We start from the raw sequence: 19,953 nt of genomic DNA on the forward strand, positions 1-19,953 counted from the left end.
GGGCCTCGTCGGCGGGCCCGGCCCTGTGCGCGTGGGCTGCGGTGCCGGGCGGCCCCGGCTTCCCCGGGCTTGCCGGCGCTGCCAGCTCACCGGCGTCCGGGCCTCCGCCGGCTCCGGCCCTTCAGTGCTGTGCTTAACTTTCCGTTTCCCTCGAGAGGCTCATTCGGTATTTTTGGCATTTGTGTGTGTGTGTGTGTGTGTTAAAAGACCTGGCAAGTTGAGACTCAGAATCTCTCCCTCTAAAAAACAAAACAAAAATACGGGATAGAAAGTTGAAAGAGCTATTGAGTGGGGTGAAAAACCAGCGCTGTGAACAAAGGTCCTAGTTGTGTTAGCAAAAAGGCACAGGCCTGTGTGTGTGTGTGTGTGTGTGTGTCGCGTTTACACCCTGGGATTGGGGGGGCAGTTAGACTTGAGGCGTGGAATTATCAGGTTTAGGGACAACAAATTGTAGAGGGTTTTATTGAGGCTTAATTTTCTGTTTACAGTATGCAAACAGATCAATATTAAGTTTTAAAGTAAACATTATTTCTGATTCTTTTCACACTGCCTGCCTGCTCCATGTTCAGCCCCAGAAATTCCCAAGTTTGGCTTTCTGTGTTTTTGAGATTGGGCAGCTTTTACTTCATTTAAGCTTAAGGGAGCACATCAACATGGTTGAGGTTTGTGGGCTTTGTACACGCCTGCCTTTCTGTGAGAGTGCCCATACCCCTAAGAATTGAAGGACTGTAATCAAGATTATTCTTGTTTCCACTCACTCCTAGTATTTCAGGGTTGTGAGTGGCTGTTAAGTCCGTTCAGCTGACATTCACTAGTTAGTATGTGTCTGTGATCAAGCTTTTTGTCTTCATTTTCTAAAACCTAGAGAACACTCTTGACACGAAGGGTTTCAGAAGGTACTAAAGTAAAATTACTCTATTTTAAAACTGGATCCTATAGGTAGATGCTAGTGTAAAAAAAATTGTGTTTTCACTTAGCAAGGTAAATTTAGGGTAATGTTTACTTTAACATTCTGGCTGTTTAAGATTGCCATGTTTATGTTGTCCAGACAAGGTTTTATGGTCATTTTTTTTTTTTTTGACAGGCAGAGTGGACAGAGAGAGAGAGAGAAAGGTCTTCCTTTTGCCGTCGGTTCACCCTCCAATGGCCACCGCCGCTGGCGCACCGCCCTGAGCCGATGGCAGGAGCCAGGTGCTTCTCCTGGTCTCCCATGGCGTGCAGGGCCCAAGCACTTGGGCCATCCTCCACTGCACTCCCTGGCCACAGCAGAGAGCTGGCCTGGAAGAGGGGCAACCGGGACAGACTCCGGCGCCCCGACTGGGACTAGAACCCTGTGTGCCGGCGCTGCAAGGCAGAGGATTAGCCTAGTGAGCCGCGGCGCCGGCTATGGTCCTGTTTTAAGAACAGCATCCTAGCCCAGCGGACCCATTGCTGGCTTGGAAACCTGCACACTGCCAGTTAGTAGCAGTGTGACCTTGAGCTAGTCATGTAACCTTTCTGTTCTCCATTTATTTTATCTGTAAAGTGGAAATGGGTGATACCTCTCTTTACCTTACTTAGTGGTTTTAAGGCCCAGCTGTTACAATGGCTGTGAAAAAAACCAAAATGCTAAATAATTTGTGTGCTGTGTTAGTGTATTAGAAAGTAATATTAGCTATTTTGAAGTCATTAAAAAAATAAACAGCTTGTTCTCGGTGGTGGTCATCCTATGTAAGGTAGGTTGAAGAAATAAGTTACAACATTCTCTAATTTGAAATTGCTGCTTAATTGGTAGTAGAATGTGGTCCCATTTTTTTTAATCTGCTTTTTTTTTTTTTTTGCATCAGTGTTCCAGGTACTTTTCCTGTATATAGCATAGGAATAAACTTGTTAATATTGTTTAGAGAAACTTCAGATAAATTTCTTCCTATTTTTTTATTGACAGATGTGTACCCATTCTGGTTTGTGGTTATTATGAAGTTGGCTTTGTAATGTTAAAGATTACAGTTGAGAAAAAATGGTTCTGAATCTTGGTTTCTGGTTTCTTTACAATCTAAGGAGGTTTTTTTCTTCCCCCTTTTAAATATGCAAGTGGGCATCTTTTTGAGCAAAAGTAGTACCAGTTACTACTTTTTTCCCATGTTTGCTGAAGGAATTTGATGATGTCCAGTCAACAGCAGCCTGAATAGTGCTTTTCCTTATTTTTTTTTTTTTTTTTTAAGATTTATTTATTTATTTGAAAGTCAGAGTTACACAGAGAGAGGAAAGGCAGAGAGAGACTCATCATTGCTGGTTCACTCACTCCCCACTTGACTGCAGCAGCTGGAGCTGGGCGAATCCGAAGCCAGGAGCCAGGAGTTTCTTCCAGCTCTCCCATGCTTTCTCAGGCCTTAGCAGAGAGCTGGATTGGAAGTGGAGCAGCTGGGACTCAAACCAGCGCCTTTATGGGATGCTGGCATTGTAGGTGGTGGCTTCACCCACTGTGGCATTGTGTTGGCCCCCCCACTTTTCCTTTTCATTCAAGTTGTTTCTTGCTGTGGCTACCCTGACTTGTACTTTAACCTCCTTTAAATCAGCAGATTCTCACTGTGTACAAAGTCATATACCAGTGAGAAGATGCCGAGGACAACGTCAGCATGCCCTTTCAGCTCACTTCCTCAAACATCCTTCTGCCCTCTTATCTTTTCCTTGTACTTTCTGGTTAACTCTGTGCTTCATTTCTGGATTGTAGTGCTGCCGTTTGTTGACATGTGTTGCTTCTGTTTTCCAACTGGATAACAGGCTTCCTGAGGGCAAGAGCTATCTCATCGTTGTGGTATGTCTGAAGCTTTCGTAAACCTGATGGAAAAATAAATTCCATTTTCCTTCCCGCCCCAAGCCTGGTCTTGCCCAAAATGTAACCAGTCTTCTGCCTGAAAGGGTTTTTGGCCCTAAAAGATTGTTCATGGTGTTTCCCGTGGTTGGTTCAGTGTCTCTGGCCTTTTCCCATCTCACCCAGTTAATGGATGAGATGTGAGTGAATGGTGTGGTTACTTCCGTGTTAAGCCAGTGGCTTATTCAGTGCTTCTGTTTTCTGTAGGCCAGGCTGCAGTTAGGCCCACAAAAGGTGGAAGAATGAGAACATGGTACATATTACAGGACAGGTACAGTTTGTAGACTATTTCATAATCGCAGCCCTTGTGGTTTTTAACATGTCATGTAAGCTTTACATGTTCTACCTGTTGATGGTTGCTCCATAATGACTGCTTGGCTGTTGCTTGCAGTGACCAGGCAAATAGTGTACAGATGCTGGACCTGTCTTTTATTGTTTAGGTGAATTTAATTTGGATAATGTTCTGATTTTGCAGAATGTAGTTCTTTAGTTTAATACCCTTATTTATTGATAGCTTCAGGTTATTGGCGAAAAGATTGTTCAGTGTTCTGCTTTTTTTTTTTCTTTCCTCTGAGGCCTTTCAAATTTTGGTTGTTTCTTGTAGCTTCATTATACTGGATTGGCCAGAAGAAAAAGGAGCTTGGACATAATTCAGGCTTAACTGCTTCATCTGAGTTGATAATAGTTTCATGGTTATGCTTAATTTGAAGCCACTTTAGTGGTCGAGAGTAAAAAAGCTAGGTTTCCATTAGTGAATAGTGCTGTTCAAATGAGTGTCTGATTTGAAGGAAAAAAAATTGAGCTCATGTCTTGTCTGTGCCCTTTCTATCTTTGTAACCTTGGACAAATAATTTAACCTTTTAAGTTTAGTGCCTAACCTGAAAAATGCCATTCTTACTGCCTAATTTCAAGGTAATTGTCAGTTATATACTGAGATTAGGCTACAGAGATGAATTGGAACACAAAGCTTTTCTTCCACCTGGTCACATAGTCTTGCCTTTACCTCATTTAATACTCTTCTGTTGTGTGTTGCCATCTTGCAAATAGTTGAGAATCCAGTAGTTCTTGGTTGCTTATGAATTCTTTGAAATCAGAATTTTTTTTCTTTAAGGTTTTTCTTTATTTGAAAGAGTTACAGAGAGGGGTAGAGACAGAGAGATCTTCCATCTGTTGGTTCACTCCCCAAATAGCTGCAAGGAGCGAGACTGGCCCAGGCTGAAGCCAGGAGCTTCCTCCAGTTCTCCACGTGGGTGCAGGGGTCCAAGCACTTGGGCCATCCTCTGCTGTTTCCCGGGCGCATTAGCGGGGAGGTGGATCAGAAGTAGAGCAGCTGGAACTCGAACCGGTGCCTATATGGGATGCCTGTACTACAGGTGGGGACTTTAACCAGCTGTGCCACAGCATCAGCCCCAAGAATTCACCTTTTTTTTAAATTTAGTTATGTGAAAGGCATACCTTTCATCTGCTGTTTCACTCCCAGGTTTCCTGCAGGGCCAGATCAAAGGTAGGAGCCTGGAACTTGATCTGCCTCTCTCAAGAGTATGGCAGGGAAGCCTGCACTTGAGCGTTTACCTGCTGCCTCTTATGGTGCGCATCAGCAAGAAACTGGAGCCCTGACTTGAATCCTGGCACTCCCATCCCAAGCGGTGTCCTGACCACTGTGCCAAATGCTAGCCGCTTATTTGTAGTGCCTGTTCCATCATTGGGGTTCTTTAATAAGTGTTGAACGAGTATGTCTTAGGAGAGTACCATTAGAAAAGTGTTTTGAATGGTTTAATGTCCTTCCTATTTTGTTTCCAATCCATATTCTTCAGCATCATTAATGCTAAAATGAGCTTGGCAGTTTCCTTTTTTTTAATTTTTTTTTAAATTTTTTTATTTTTTTGACTGGACAGTGAGAGAGAGAGTCAGAGACAAAGGTCTTCCTTTGCCGTTGGTTCACCCTCAATGGCTGCCGCGGCCGCCGCGCTGTGGCCTGCGCGCTGCGGTCGGCACATTGGGCTGATCTGAAGGCAGGAGCCAGGTACTTATCCTGGTCTCCCATGGGGTGCAGGGCCCAAGCACTTGGGCCATCCTCCACTGCACTCCCAGGCCACAGCAGAGAGCTGGCCTGGAAGAGGGGCAACCGGGACAGACTCCGGCACCCTGACCGGGACTAGAACCCGGTGTGCCGGCGCCGCTAGGCAGAGGATTAGCCTATTGAGCCACGGCGCCAGCCGGCAGTTTCCTTTTATAATCTGTATAATTTTAGAGTGTGCAGGTTACTTTGAATCTTGCATATTAAAAATTAAGTCATTATTTCATATGAATCTTAATTGTCATTTGCATATGATAGTTGATCATTTAGAAGCTACATTGAGGACCTGCATGTTTTAATGTAAGGCTAAATAGGGTTTCCAACCAATTTATAATAGGATGGATCATTTCTGTTCTGTTTCTTTTTAGAAAAGCTGTACTTATTAGCCGGCGCCGCGGCTCACTAGGCTAATCCTCCGCCTTGCGGCGCCGGCACACCAGGTTCTAGTCCTGGTCGGGGCGCCGGAGTCTGTTCTGGTTGCCCCCCTTCCAGGCCAGCTCTCTGCTGTGGCCCTGGAGTGCAGTGGAGGATGGCCCAAGTGCTTGGGCCCTGCACGCCATGGGAGACCAGGAGAAGCACCTGGCTCCTGCCATCGGATCAGCGCGGTGCGCCGACCGCAGCGCGCCAGCGGCGGCGGCCATTGGAGGGTGAACCAATGGCAAAGGAAGACCTTTCTCTCTGTCTCTCTCTCTCACTGTCCACTCTGTCAAAAAATAAAAATAAAATAAAAAAAGGTGTACTTATTTCTATAAAGATGGTGTTACCCATATATAGAGTTTGAAGACCATAAACTGAAGTATTCATCAACAAGCCTTCAAGACCTGAAGTTATAGCACTTCAGTGTGTATTTTAATCAATTTGTTGGCTGTCATAAACAATGAGTTCTATCCTGATTTCAAAATTCCTACTCATTCTTTTTTCTTTTATTTAAGATTTACTTATTTGAAAGAGTTTCAGGGAAGAGGCAGAGAGAGAGAGAGAGAGAGAGAGAGAGAGAGATTTTCCATCCATTGGTTCACTCCCCAAATGGCTGCAGCATTCAGGACTGGGCCAGGCTGAAGGCAGGAGCTTCATCTGGGTCTCCCACATGAGTTCAGTGGCCCAAGGACTTGGGCCATCTTCCACTGCTTTCCCAGGCTACAGCAGAGAGCTGGATCGGAAGTGGAGCAGCCAGAATTCGAACTGGTGTCCATGTGGGAGCTGGCACTGCAGGCAGTGGCTTTACCTGCTATGCCACAGTGCTGGCCCCACTTGTATAGTCTTTTTTTTTTTTTTTTTTCAGATTTATTTATTTATTTATTTATTTGAAAGTCAGAGTTACACAGAGAGCAGGAGAGGCAGAGAGAGAGAGGTCTTCCATCTGCTGGTTCACTCCCCAATTGGCCGCAGTGGCCAAAGCTATGCTGATCAGGAGCCAGGAGATTTTTCCGGGTCTCGCATGCAGGTGCAGGGGCCCAAGAACTTGGGCCATCTTATACTGCTTTCCTAGGCCGTAGCAGAGACCTGGGTCGGAAGTAGAGCAGCTGGGACTCAAACCAGCACCCGTATGGGATGCTGGTACTGCAGGTGGTGGCTTTACCTGCTGCACCATAGCACCAGCCCCCTTAAGGGCAAATTAACACAACTTGAAATCCTATGCTGTAAACGTGCATTATGTCTGGAAGCTCAAGTTGAGTTTTCATGAAATTGACTGTTGAGTTTTAATTTAAGCTGCTCTGTGTCTTACAGATGATATTCAGGGAGGTCATGTGGAAGACCTCCTTTTTTCCCCCTCTAATTCGCAAAAATCAAGTCCTTGTGTTAACTTGTAAGTAACAAATATATGAAAATGATGTTGCCTTCTGTGGCCCCAGTGTTTTGTATTCCTGTTTGTTTTGTGCCCTCGGTCACAGATTGAACTGGTGTTCCTCTCTGAACACACCCAAGAACTTTTTAGCATTTCTTGCCCTTGCTTTTATAGTTTTCTTGAACTGAACTGATAACCTTCTGCCATCTTAATTTCTACAAGCTATACATACACACATTTCCGGTAGTTTCTATGAGATTGTTATTCTCTACTCTTCCTGGTTCTCCTCTTTGTTTCAGTATGGCTTTCACATCCTAACTTACATAAATAGTTTACGTCTTGGCTTCTTGAGGGTAGAAATCTCATTCTGTCCTGCAGTGCTTGGCACGAGGCTCCCAACATAATACATTGTGCATGGTGAGTGTCAGAGCTTGTTTTGGTACGACATGTTGAAAAATTATGTTGTGAAATAGCATTCTCATCATTTTCCATAATTTACCGTCAACTAGGTTTGTTTCCATTTTACAGGTATTAGTAACTCCATGTAGGCTCCAGAGTGTAGGATACATATTTTTTGGAAATGAGCTCATTAAAATCTGCCACTTTAGGATTATTAAGGCACTGGACTACATAACTTCTTTAGAGAGATTCAGAATACTTCTGGAGAGAGGAGAGGCTTGAACTGGCTCCTTCATTGTCTTGGATATGTATAGAAGACTGGGAACTGAAGGGTACAATTGGGGTGAGGATTTGATGGTAAGGTAATGGGCCCTCTGTAGTAGAGATTCATATTTATGAAGTAAGAATAATTTGAGTTGACTATTGAGCTTTTTTTTTTTTTTAAGATTTTATTTTTTGAGAGGTAGAGTTAGAGATAGTGAGAAGGAGAGACAGAGAGAAAGGTCTTCTATCCGCTGGTTGACTCTCAATGGCTGCAATGGCCGGAGCTGAGCCGATCTGAAGCCAGGAGCTAGGAACTTCTTCCAGGTCTCCCACCCGGTGCAGGGGCCCAAGTGCTTGGGCATCTTCTGCTTGCTCAGGCTGTAGCAGAGAGCTGGATTAGAAGAGGAACAGCTGGGACTAGAACTGGCACCCATATGAGATGCTTGCGCTGCAGGCAGAGAAGTAACCTGTGCCACAGCGCTGGCCCCTGAGGTTCTTAAATAGGATATTAAGACATTGAATGTAGGGCCAGCTTTGTGGTGTGGTGAGTTAAGGTGCAGCCGGCATGTTACCTTGGCATCCCATATAGATACTGATTGAAGCCCCTACTGTTCCACTTCTGATCCAGCACTCTGCTAATGTGCCTGGGAAAGCAGCAGAAGATGGGAAAGGGCTTGGTCCCTGCCACCCATGTGAGAGACCAGGAAGAATCTTCAGGTTCCTGGCTTCAGCCTGGCTCAGCTCTGAGCTCTGGTTGTTGTGGTCATTTGGGGAGAGAACCAGCAGATGGAAGATCTCTTTCTCTATACTCTGTGACTCTGCTTTTCAAATAAATAATTAATTTTTTTTTCATTTTTTAAGATTTATTTATTTGAAAAGCAGAGTTATGCAGAAGCAGAGAGAGAGAGAGAGGTCTTCTATCACCTGGTTCACTCCCTAGATGTTCACAACCACCACAGCTGTGCTCTTCTGAAGCTAGGAGCCAGGAGCTTCCTCTGGGCGTCCCACGCTGGTGCAGGGGCCCAAGGATTTGGGCCGTCTTGCACTGCTTTCCCCGGCCATAGCAGAGAGCTGGATCGGAAGCAGAGCATCCAAGTCTTGAGCTGGAGCCCATCTGGGATGCCGGGGCTTTAACCCACTGCGCCACAACACCAGTCCCTACATATTTCTTTAAAGTACAGGTTAATATTACTCACTTTAGGGGCTGCTGTTGTGTCCTGGCTGCTCCGCTTTTTTTCGTTTTTAAGATTTATTTATTTGAAAGGCAGAGTTACAGAGAGGCAGAGGCAGAGAGAAAGAGGAGGGGGCCTTTGCTGGGTCACTCCCCAGGTGGCCGCAGTGGCTGGAGTGTCGCTGATCTGAAGCCAGGATCTTCCAGGTCTCCCATATGGGTCCACGGGTCCAAGTACTTGGGTGATCTACTGCTTTCCCAGGCCATAGCAGAGAGCTGGATCGGAAGAGGAGCAGCCGGGACTGCAACCAGTGCCCATATGGGATGCCAGTGCCTCAGGCCAGGGCGTTAGCCCACTGGACCACAGCGCTGGCCCCTGCTTTTATGAAATTATAAACAGGATTTTGGAAGGGAAACAAATGATAAAAGGAAGAATTATTTTATTCAGGATTCTGGAAGCCATAACATTTAACTGTCCTTAGGCAACTTTTATTTCTAGCATATTGCTGTAATTTCCTGATTATAGTTTGAATTAACTTGATTGTTTTTGCAGAAAATAGCAGACATACTAGCTGTTAGTGCAGGTTTATAAGTCTGAATAATACCTGTTTGTAATGAAAGGCAGGCTATATATTGTAATATAGGGTTTTGTGAACTTCAGAATAGAAACATTCAGTCTTTATTTTATCTCTACACAGCTAAGAGTGCCTATTTTTCTGAAAGATAGCCATGGAGCTTTATATATGTTTTATGAAGTATGTTTTGCATTTCTGTTTGCTTTTTAAAGACTTATTTATTTATTGGAAGTCAGAGTTAGAGGGAGAGATAGAGACCTTTCATCCATTAGTTCATTCCCCAAGTGGCAGCAACGGCTGGGGCTGGGCCAACCTGAAGCCAGGAGCTTCATCTGGGTCTTCCACATGGATGCAGGGGTCCAAGGAGTTGGGCCATTCTCTGTTGCTTTCCCAGGCATATTAGCAGAGAGCTGGATCAGAAGCAGAGAGCCCGTACTGGAATCAGTGCCAGTATGAGATGTTGGCACCACAGTCAGCGGCTTAATCCCATTACGCCACAACACCAGCCCCATGCATTTCTTCCATCTGCCTTATGAGAAACAGATTTGTCATGAGAGGAATGGCCACCATGATTTCTCCCTCTTCATCCCAGATCCAAATACATGATTGTCCTTCCTCCAGTAGATGGCAACAGTTAAGCTGATTTTTTAGAAGATTTATTAGTTTTAACTTGGCGATCATCCTTGTTTGCTAATTATTGCGCGCTCTTTCTCTTTTTTTGTTTATTGATTTTATAGAGAGAGGGAGAGGAAGAGACAGATCTTCCACTTGCTAGTTCACTCCCCAAATGCCTGCAAAAGCCAAAGCTGTGCCAGGCTGTGTTCAGGAGCTTCCGCCCTGTCTGCCATGTGGGTACAGGGGCCCAAGTACCTGGGCCATCATCTGCTACTTTGCCAGGTGCCTTAGCAGGAAGCTGGATTGGAAGTAGAGCAGCTGGGACTCAAATTGGCACCCATATGGGGTACTGACCTCATAGGCTGTCGCTCCCCCTCTTCATGGAGGAACGACACTAAACCCTGCCTAGGCTTCATATCCGAGTCACGGCACCATTATGTCGCTCCCCCTCTTCGTGGAGGAACGACACAGGACCCTGCGCTGTTCTTTCGTCTGCTCGGCCCTCCCCGGGTTTGCTGCTGGTTCTTCCCGGGTTGGCTACTATCCCTTCCACCTCCGTGGAAGGGCAGTTCCCCCCTGGCCACATTCCCCACTTCCGCAGGGGAGCGGCACACCGCCGGCCGGCTTTCTCGGGGGCTGCACAGGTGTTCCCTCAGATGTTCCCCTTAGATGTTCCTGGTGCATGCCGTCTCTCTCCTCCTTTATAGTCCTCCTCCGCCAATCCCAACTCGGCTGCCCACACGCCGAGTACGCTGCTCTCCAATCAGGAGCAAGTCCTACAGTTTATTGGTTGAACTGGAGGCAGCTGTGCGGAAGCTGTTTACTTCTCTCCCAGCGCCATATTGTGGGAGAGCAAATGCATAGAATAAGTCTTAATTCCAGTAACTCAGTCTAGTCCAGTTTGCTCCCCACAATAGGCAATGGTTTAACTGGCTGTGCCACAATGCCAGCCCTAATTATTTCTCAACTGTCATTAAGAATTTGAGTGTTGATTTTCACATTGTCCTCAAAATACCTGTGTGTGTGTGTGTTTTAGAGAATTAGACTGTTCATTGTCTAGTTTTTTTTTTTTTTTAAACTTCACTCTTCACCCTGCCTTTTTGAAAAGTTTTGCCTTTCCATTTGCTGCAATGAAGTAAGACATGGGGAATTTCAGCTTGTGGTGCGGCAATGTAAGATAATTACTTCTGCTACTTCTGACCATCTAGTGTTACTCTTCAGCTGCCTGTGTATTAGGCCATGTCATTTTTTTTTTACAGGTGTTACCTTTGTGACACCTCTTTTAATTGAGTCTTAATTTATTTCTTGAATTTGCTAAGGAATTGATAAATTTAACATTTGCTAGAATAGCAGAACTTTTTCTGTAGGATGGGCTTACTACTTAATTCCTGTATATACTTACATTTATCCATGTGTGTTAATGCTTTATTCCTTGTTATTAAAATATGATTCATGATCCTTAACTCTTAACTTTTGAAAGCTTATTATATTTTGAAAAACTTAGAATTTTTTCATGATGCCTAGTGCATTTACTTAAATTTTTCATGTGGTAGTTAAGGGTTTGAGATGTTTTCTGTATTTCTTGAGAAAGTTGTAAAGATGGGAAGGCATAATCTGGTTATTTTAAGTATTGTAAAACAAGTACTCAGTAAAACAAAAGATAAATTCTGGTATTATTTCTGTGTTTTCTTTTTTTTTAAGATTTATTTATTTGAAAGGCAGAGTTACAGAGAGGCAGAGGTAGAGAGAGCTCTTCCATCTGCTGGTTCACTCCCCAAATGGCCACAACTGCTGGAGCTGGGCTGTTGTGGAGCCAGGAGCTTCTTTTGGATCTCCCACGTGGGTGCAGGGGCCCAAGGACTTGGACCATCTGCTGTTGCTTTCCCAGGTGCATTAACAGGGAACTGGATTGGAAGTGGAGCAGCCAGGACTTGAACCGGCACCCATATGGGATATAGGCACTGCAGGTGGCGGCTTTATCTGCTACCCCACTGTGTTAGCCCCTATTTACTCAATGTTTTAAAGGTTTATTTTATTTATTTGAAAGGCAGAGTTACAGAGTGAGAGTGAGAGAGTGAGAGAGAGAGAGAGAGGTGTCTTCCGTCAGCTGGTCCACTTCTCAATTGGCTGCAGCGGAATTTCTTCTGGCTCTCTCATGTGGATGCAGGAGCCCAAGCACTTGGGCCATCTTCCACTGCTTTCCCAGACCCCGTAGTGGGGAGCTGGATTGGAAGTGTGGCAGGCACAAAGGTCCTATTTCTATTTTAAGGGATAGTAATAGAATTTTGGCACAAGCAAGGGAATCATTTGCTTTCAGCAACTGTTGTATGTATCTTTTAAAGAGTGATTGAATTGTGTGTAACAATACTAAAACCTGGAAGAGTAATTGTTTAAGACAAGGGAAGTTAGTCTAGCAGTGGAGATAGAATTACTGTATATATAAATAATCAAATGATATGTATCATTATAAATATTTTGAGTACTTTTTAATTTCATTTCTAGATCCAGATTCAGGATGATAAGGATATGTAAAATAAGTTCATTGGTTTGAGTTTACAGTCTTAGGAAGAGTAGTGAACCTGGACAAAATTAACAGAAAAACAAGCTGAATTCTGGGACATTACTCAGATGCCTCCTTAGGTGATGAGCTGTCTGGATAGAGAATATGGTAAAAAGTATTGTGAAGGTGTTTCTCAGGATAGTTGTTACTGTCTGCATTCATGTGTTCCTGTCCACACTGAATTCTGAATTTAGATTCCTTGTTAGCTTTCTGATGCGTCTTTACTATAAAATATGTATAATATAGCCTAGTAATGATCTAGGTCCATCCAGTGTGTGTGTGAGATTTAATGGGAAAAGAATAATAAGCGAAGGCTCTGTGAATAATGAATATCAACAGCAGCCCTTCTTCCCTTGGCTCAGTGCCTGGCCCTTGGTGCTTCACAAAGGTTAGCAGAGTTTCTAGGGGATAGGGGAAAATGTGATGCTTAAGGAGTTTAATATAGGGGTTATGAGCAAAGACTAGGATTCAGTCTCAGTCCTGGCTGCAGTTCTGCTAGCTGTGTAACCTTGGGTAAGTCATTTTTGGGGGCTTCAGTTTCTCCATCTGTAAAAGCGGCAATATTGATTGTAGCTATGTCCTAGAATTATGAAGATTCAGTTAGTTAATAGATGTACAACTGAGAACAGTGCTTTGTAGACTCTGAGTGCTTGAATATTTTAGCTATCGTTGTTAGTAACCATTCTTTTTAAGAGGAAACATTTTTATTTTTCCTTCCTATACATCTAAAAACACAAGTTTCAGAAAATGGATTTCCCTAATATTATCTTAATTATTTGAGTGCTAGAATTTTTGGGTTGAAAGGAGGTCATTGGATATTGGTGGACTCTGTATCAAGATGATCTTTTGGTTTCCGAGTTGTTTTGAGCTTGAGCAAGTCACTTAATGTGTAAATAAAGGTCATACTCAGAATTCCTTTCACTTCTTTTTTTTTTTTTTTTTTTTTTTTTTTTTTTGACAGGCAGAGTGGACAGTGAGAGAGACAGAAAGGTCTTCCTTTTGCCATTGGTTCACCCTCCAATGGCCGCCACGGCTGACGCGCTGCGGCCGGTGCACCGCGCTGATCCGATGGCAGGAGCCAGGTGCTTCTCCTGGTCTCCCATGGCGTGCAGGACCCAAGTACTTGGGCCATCCTCCACTGCACTCCCTGGCCACAGCAGAGAGCTGGCCTGGAAGAGGGGCAACCGGGACAGACTCCGGCGCCCCGACCGGGACTAGAACCTGGTGTGCCAGCGCTGCAAGGCGGAGGATTAGCCTAGTGAGCCGTGGTGCTGGCCTTCCTTTAACTTCTTAATGAAAAGGTAAAGTCTTTAATACTGTGCTTGGTTCGTGGTTGAGTGCCAAGTCATTTTAGAATTGTGTTTAGGATATTGGATCCTAGAAAACTTAATAATACCTTTTATTCTAATAGTTATTTCACTTGACAAAGCATGAATTTATTATTTTTAACATGTTATTTGAGGCTGGCGCCACGACTCACTAGGCTAATCCTTTGCCTTGCGGCGCCGGCACACCAGGTTCTAGTCCCGGTCGGGGCGCCGGATTCTGTCCCGGTTGCCCCTCTTCCAGGCCAGCTCTCTGCTGTGGCCAGGGAGTGTAGTGGAGGATGGCCCAAGTCCTAGGGCCCTGCACGCCATGGGAGACCAGGATAAGCACCTGGCTCCTGCCATCGGATCAGCGCAGTGCGCTGGCCGCGGCGGCCATTGGAGGGTGAACCAACGGCAAAGGAAGACCTTTCTCTCTCTCTCTCACTAACTCTGCCTGTAAAAAAACAAAAACAAAAACAAAAATAAAACAACAACAACAAAAAAACCACATGAGTACCTTTAAATATCTGTTGAGTACTTTTTTTCTGATTCACATGTATGTCTTGAATATCTATCATTCAGATTTTAGTTATTTGAATCTAGTTTTTGTTAATAGCTTAATGAGTGGTACTTTTGGATCACAGAGTTTAGTGTCCTAGAAGTTCTTCTGAAACAGATGTTGCACTAAATTATGGTTTGATTTATTTTTTTTAGAAAAATGAAAGTTAAAATGTGTAAGTACTTTGGTCATTTGTTATTGTGGAGTGTAACAGTTAAGTGTTTCTAGTTCTTATTTTTCTATTTAGTGTCAGCGTAGGAAATAAACTATTGACTTCTAGCTCATGTGAGGACTGAGAAGTTGTGTGGGGGGTGAAGTGTATTTTCCTTTCATCCTCTGAGGCTTCAGTATTTGTTTGAAATACATGGATAGGAGACAATAGATTATCAGGGGAAAAGACATACATATTTATTACATGCATTTGCACAGGAGCCACACAAAATACGAGAGTAGAAGAAAGACCAGATGGTTGAGGTTTATATAGTGTCTTAAGCTACAGAAAAGAATAGGGGCCTGGGATTTCTGAGAGAGAGGTGGTGACAGGTTATGGGAGGGTGAGGGGAGGAAACACATGGCAAACAAGTGTTGTCTTAAAAATGCAGATGCAGTCTCTCAGTCTCTCAGGTGGCAGTCCTCCAAAGATGAGGTAGGTCTCTTCTTGTGATCTATCTTTTCTGGTTGATTAGATTCCAAGGGGCAGTTTATGACAATTCTACTTCCCTGTAGGAATGAACTGCTTTGTCAGTTGAGGATCAATTCAGAGAAAGTGTACCACCCCTCCCCACCATGCTTTGGGGTACAAAGAAGGACAACAGACAAGAAGGCAAAGAGAGACCTTGGTTGTCTCCTTTAGTTGAAAAGCTCTCAGCTTACCAAGGTATTACACTCTGAGTCCTGACAAAAACATCATTCTTTTATTAGAGAACAGAAGATGTGGTGTAGCTGGTAAGGAATCACATCATCAATGAGGCTTGGTTACTGTAGTAATAACTATATTTTGTAATTTTTCTTATGCTGAGAAGGTGATCCTTGTTTGTCTTTAAAATGTCTGTCGGTGGGCCGGCGCCGCAGCTCACTAGGCTAATCCTCCACCTTGCAGCGCCGGCACACCGGGTTCTAGTCCCGGTAGGGGCGCCAGATTCTGTCCCGGTTGCCCCTCTTCCAGGCCAGCCCTCTGCTGTGGCCAGGGAGTGCAGTGGAGGATGGCCCAAGTGCTTGGGCCCTGCACCCCATGGGAGACCAGGAAAAGCACCTGGCTCCTGGCTCCTGCCATCGGATCAGCGCAGTGCGCCGGCCGCAGCGCGCTGGCCGTGGCGGCCGTTGGAGGGTGAACCAATGGCAAAGGAAGACCTTTCTCTCTCTCTGTCTCTCTCACTGTCCACTCTGCCTGTCAAAAAAAAAAAAAAGTCTGTTGGTTTGTAGTACCTCCCAGTACTTGTTGAGGGAAGAGCCTAGTGCTCATAGTTGAAGGTTCAAAAGCAACAGATATAAGGATTTCCCTTTTATGCACTGTGTTTGAAGGCAGATGTTTTCAGAGAAAAGTAGAATTTTTCATAACAGCTTTATTCAGATAAAATTCACATGTAATACAGGTGACCCATTTAAAGTATGTAGTGTTAATAAATTCACAGAGCTGTGCCGTCACTTCACTGCTATCTAATTCCAGAACATTTTTATCGCCCCCAAAAGAAACCCTATATCCATTGGGTTGTATTAAATTTTAGGTTAAGTTTTAGTGATCCACTTGTCATTTAGGAGTTTGTATTTAATATATTATCTTAAAAAGCCTGTTAGCACTTTGTGTATTTGGTACACAATTTCTATGTGAGATCATAGGTGTGGATTATGTATTTGGGTTGTCTTTGGTGTTTTCAGGCTTTCCTCTCAGACCCCATCACCAACTATTTGCTGTTGGTTTATTCATGTCTGTAGGACTTCGTGAAGTTTCTCTGTGTAGCGCACACCTGTTGCTTCCCATTGCAGAGCATATTCTCTTCTAAGGAAATGCCTTTGTGTCCTAAGAAACTTGGCTTTTCCACCTCTGGGAGTTCTATTGTGTCTCTTAGGACTTGGGCTGCTAGTCCATCACCTTTTACTTGCCTGAGTTGTTTACAGTTTGGTCTTCATTGGTCTGGGCATCCCAGAGTTCTTCTAAGCCTTGCATAATACTACCATAGGGTCTGACATCTGACATCACCACTGTCTGCCCCACTCACTCTGAGTCCAATTTAGAGGAGGCTGGGGTAGCTGATGTCTCTGCGTAGTACTGGTACCTCTGGCTGGTCTTTGTGATCTTTTTTTTCCCTTGTCAGGAGAAACTTAACTGTCTCATTTTTACATTTTGGAGATGTGGTAGTACCTTCTGTTTCTGCTTCTCTTTGCTGTTTTAGCTTTTTTTCTATCTTTGTGGCTGAGAAATATTGATAACAGAAATTCTGTGCTTCAGTCTTTTTCTTGCTTTGTTTTAATGTCTTTAAATGAAAAATGAGGAAAAAAGATATTAATACTTTTGAATATTTGCTACTGACTTTAATGTATTCAACAATGATTTTTAGTATAATTTTAGAGAATTCCATTTTCATGATTGTATGTTATCACTAAAATGTTAATTTTTTTCTTGGCTATATATAGCATCATACCAATGGAAAGTTGTAAACTAAAGTTTGATGGATATGAATTTATCCTTCAGAACATTTTTATCACTCCAAAAGGAAACTCTATCCTCATTGGATTGTATTAACAATCCTTTTAAAGGTCATTGTATAAGAATATTGGCCTAAAGAGTCAGGAGACCAGAGTTCTAATAAAATTTTAACCCTTGCTACTTGACTTGAGATGAATTACCTTTGAGCCTTTTTTTTTCTTTGTCAAAAATGAGTAATGCTTGTACTTATTGTAATTCTGAGGCTGTTAGGGTTAAAGAGAGACATGTCATAAGTCTGTACACTGTGGTTTCATAGTCTTGTCTTTGTTATTGGGGGAAACACTGAGTCTCTATGAATGAGTCAGGTTTACAAGAGAATCCATCTACATTTGAAGAGTAAAATAGGACTTAAAAAGTTCAGACATTAATTGGAAGCTGGGTTCCATTGAGCTGTGACCTGAGATTGCTTATGCATGTGTATCTAATGAAATCTTTTCTTTTTTTTTTTTTTTTTTTTTTTGGAATTAGGCAGCTAGGATTTGGGAACAGTGAGCTGTTTGGTGGGGGGGTGTGGGGATAACAGTTAATTCCTTTTCTGGAGTCAGTGAACCCTAGTTAACTTTGGATGTTCCTGATAAATGGGAAGGAGAATTATGTAGAATGCAGCAGGTTCTATAGGAATTTGACAGAGTAGTAGGTAGAGGCAGATGAAACATGGTTTTCTAATATAAAGTGCCTACTTGCTGCAACATGTAATGTCTTAAGTTTGCAAAAATGCTGTGAGCTCTTCAGAGCTGTAATTTGTAGAAACATTGAGAAATTTAAGGTGAGGGTTTTGCAAAACTTGGATAATTTTATCTACACCCTTTTTGTCTTGTTACATTAGCTAATGAGGAAATTGTTTCTTTTTTAAAAAAGATTTATTTATATATTTGAAAGAGAGAGGGAGAGACAGAATCATCCATCCACTGGTTTGTTCCCTAAATAGCCGCAACAGCCAGGGCTGGGTCGGCCAGGATCCAGGAGCTTCATCTGGGTTTTCCATGTGAGAGCAGGGACCCAAGCATTTGGGCCATCCTCCACTGCTTTCCCAGGTACATAGCAGGGAGCTGTATCAGAAGTGGAACATGCAGGACTTAAACTGGTGCCCGTATGGGATGCTGGCACTGCAACCAGTGGCTTAACTCACTGCACAACAGTGCTGGCCCTGAGAAAATTGTTTTAAATTCTTCCGGAACTATTTTTAAAAATAGTTTAAGGGTTGGTATATAAATAAAGAATTGTTATCTTCCTGAACTGAACCTTAATTGTTGCAAGTTCTTTTGTTTTTAGTCCCAAATAATGTTTTTTTTTTTTTTTTTTGAAGATTTTAATTATTTTAGAGGTAGAGTTACAGATACAGGGAAAGATAGAGGTCTTCATTCACTGGTTCACTCCCCAAATGACTGCAATGGCTGGAGATGGGCCTATCCGAAGGCAGGATCCAGGAGCTTCTTCTGAGTCTCCCACGCCTGTGCAGGAGCCCAAGAACTAGGGCCGTCTCCTAGTGCTTTCCCAGACCATAGCAGAGAGGTGGATAGGAAGAGGAGCAGCCTGGGACACAACTGGATGCCAGCAATGCAGGTGAAAGCTTAGCCTACTACACCACAGTGCTGGCCCCCTGAATAATGACTCTTTAAAATTATTTATTTATTCGAAAGGCAGAGTGAGAGCAGGAGAGAGGGAGACAGAGATATCTTCCTTTATCTGGTTCAATTTTCAAATGCTACAATAAGCAGGGCTTGACCAGGCTGAAGCCAGGAGTCTGGAACTCCATCCAGCTTTCCCATGTGAGTGACAGGGACCTGAGGGCATGAACTATTATTTGCTGCCTTTGCACATTAGCAGGAAGCTGCATAAGAAGTGGAGGAGCCAGGAGCACGGACTGTGGCGCAGTAGGTTAATACTCCACTTGTGGTGCTGCTGGCATCCCATGTGGGTGCCAGTTCTAGTTCCTGCTGTTTCTCTTCCCATCCAGCTCTCAGCTGTGGCCTGGGAAAGCAGGAGAAGATGGCCCAAGTCCTTGGGCCCCTGCACCCACATGGGAGACCTGGAAGAAGCTCCAGGCCCCTGGCTTCAGATCGGTGCAGCTCTGGCCGTTGTGGCCATTTGGAGAGTGAACCAGCGGATGGAAGACCTTTCTCTTTGTCTCTCCCTCTCACTATCTGTAATTCTACCTCTCAAATAAATAAATAAAAATCTTAAAAAAAAAAAAAAAAAAGTGGAGGAGCCAGGACTCAGTTCAGCACCCTGATATGGGAGTGGGACTCTCAAGTGGCAGCCTAACTTGCTGCACCACCACATCTGCCTTTTTTTTTTTTTTTTGAAGATTTATCTATTATTTGAAAGGGTAACAGAGGGAGAAGGAGAAAGAGAAAATCTTCTATCCACTGGTTCACTCTCCAGATGGCCGTATGGCTGAGGCTGGACCAGGTCGAAACCAGGAGCGTCCTCCATGTCTCCCATGTGGGTTTCAGGGCCCAAAGTACTTGGGTCACTCTCTGCTGCCTTCCCAGGTGTATTAGCGGGGGGCTGGATTGGAATTGGAGCAGCCGGGATTCAGAGAGGTGCCACTCCCATATGGCGTGCCAGTATTACAGGTGGCGGCTTTACCCACTATGCACCCATGCATACATAGCCTCTCCTGTTAAGGACGTCCCTTACCACCAGACAAGTATGCTTGTTACAGTTGATGAATGGTGGTGTATGGACACATTATTACCTGGAATCCGTTGTTTATATTAAGATTCACTCTTAAACATTCAGTAGAATTGGACAAATTTATGATATGTTTCCATCATTATACTTTTTTTTTTTTTAAGTGTTTTGTATTTGAAAGGCAGTGTAGCAGAAGGAGAGGCAGAGAGAGATACCTCCCATTCATTAGTTCACTCCCTAAATGGCTGCATAGTCAGATCTGGGCCAGGCCAGTGCCAGAAGCCAAGTATTCCATCCTGGTCTCCCATGGATGTGTCAGGGGCCCAGATGTTTAGGTCATCTTCTGCCTTCCATCTTGGATCAGAAATGGAGTAGTTGGGCAACAAACTGTCATCCCTTAACCGAATGCACCACAATACTGGCCTCAAACTAAGCTGATTTTTAAAAG

The 19,953-nt window shown here is 43.8% G+C and overlaps 1 protein-coding gene across 40 annotated transcripts in view; it reads left to right on the forward strand.

The window, feature by feature from the left end:
* Positions 1-19,953, forward strand: part of TRIP12 (thyroid hormone receptor interactor 12) — a 150,121-nt gene that overhangs the window by 2,323 nt on the left and 127,845 nt on the right. The window lies entirely within an intron of this gene.

Source organism: Oryctolagus cuniculus, chromosome 3, assembly GCF_051225735.1.
Source record: "Oryctolagus cuniculus isolate XC-2025 breed Fujian yellow rabbit chromosome 3, ASM5122573v1, whole genome shotgun sequence".
Taxonomy (NCBI): Eukaryota; Metazoa; Chordata; class Mammalia; order Lagomorpha; family Leporidae; genus Oryctolagus; species Oryctolagus cuniculus.